This window comes from Orycteropus afer, unplaced genomic scaffold (assembly GCF_000298275.1).
Source record: "Orycteropus afer afer isolate SDZICR_OR568_19922 unplaced genomic scaffold, OryAfe1.0 scaffold00011, whole genome shotgun sequence".
Taxonomy (NCBI): Eukaryota; Metazoa; Chordata; class Mammalia; order Tubulidentata; family Orycteropodidae; genus Orycteropus; species Orycteropus afer.
The window spans coordinates 10,566,366-10,566,619 of record NW_006921598.1 but is presented as its reverse complement, the minus strand read 5'-3'; positions in this window follow the sequence as shown (position 1 = coordinate 10,566,619).

Sequence of the window (254 nt, the reverse complement as noted above, 5' to 3'; positions counted from 1 at the left end):
CTAGGCCGAGTCAAACTTGAAATAATTTTTTAAAAATTGACAACCCTAATTTGTATGTAGATTTAATAGATTTGATACATTGAACACCAATGACCGAAAGCCAGATGAATTATGGGAAGATATCAAGAACATTATCCATGAAGAAAGCAAGAGATGACTAAAAAGACAAGAAAAGAAGAGAAGACCAAAGTGGATGACAGAAGAGACTCTGAACCTTGTCCTTGAGCGGAGAATCGCTAAAGCAAATGGAAGAA